Below are 1,155 nucleotides of genomic sequence, written 5' to 3' on the forward strand. Positions count from 1 at the left end.
TGAAAAGGAAATTTTAAAATCAAAAATGCTTTGCTTTCAACTCCACAACGCTTCTGGAAAAGCTTGCTGTACTTTCCTATAGCTACATTAATTTAAAAGCTCGGAACGGCTCCCCCCAGCTCGACCCCGGTTCCTGTGTGAACGTATTGTATTTTTATGAGAAGCAGTTTTTCATGGAGGTTTTCCATTGCCTGCTTAGGGGCGACCTCTATTAGCAAAAACTTATCGAATTTCCTGTGCCTCTTTTAGACTTAACAAATTTGTGTTTCATTAAATGAAATACTTTTGGAAGCGATGCATTTTTATTTTCTTTTGACGCTTATGTCAAAATATGAGTTATAACAAAAACTGGACTGGAAAATTGTCATCTTTAAGCTGGCGATATGTTTTCTCATGTTTCAGACAGGAAAATACAGTCTTATCCGAACTTATACAAAATATTCGAAGACACCTTCGACAATTTTTATTAAAAACAAAGTAACTAAAACTATTCGACATCAGTTTCTATGAAGTTGCTTTAGTTTTTACTTACACTGCCGGAAAAAGGTATTGGCACAGCAAATTTTTCACAATATATGCAACAATTTTTGTTCTTATATTTTTCCGCTCATTTTTTATTAAAATATGGTTCATTCTACAACAAAAACATAAAAATATTGTGGAAAACTCACGAAAATTCAGCAACTTTTCACGCAAATTTTAGACTTTTTAATCAGATTATTTTGAATTTTTGTTGAGTATGCAGATTTGTAGCCCAATCAATTTTATTATAACTAGTGTTCGCCCAGCGGTTGAAATTCAACCGATAAAATTAGGGATTGTTTATGTGAGTTAAATGAGCTGAAAAAACATTAGTTGGAATGGGTTAAGTGGAGGGGAATTTAGCTTAGCACTTAGCATACCACTAAACCATAAAATAAGATTAAATAACATAACATATGAAGCATAACACACCACAATATAACATCGCACAATCTTCAGTTGTATTTCCTTTTTATCCCTATCACTTTCTTCCTCTCTATCTAAATCTTATTTATTTTGGTTCACTTTTTGCCTTTGATGCCACATCAAGTGATATCATTTCATGTAGTGAAATTGGGTGTGGTGAGTTGCGGTGTGATGGAATTGGGTGTGGGAGTTACGGTGTGGTGAATT

The sequence above is a fragment of the Rhagoletis zephyria genome, unplaced genomic scaffold (assembly GCF_001687245.7).
Source record: "Rhagoletis zephyria isolate East Lansing unplaced genomic scaffold, Rhagoletis_zephyria_1.1 Rzeph_scaffold_06045, whole genome shotgun sequence".
In the NCBI taxonomy this organism is placed as follows: domain Eukaryota; kingdom Metazoa; phylum Arthropoda; class Insecta; order Diptera; family Tephritidae; genus Rhagoletis; species Rhagoletis zephyria.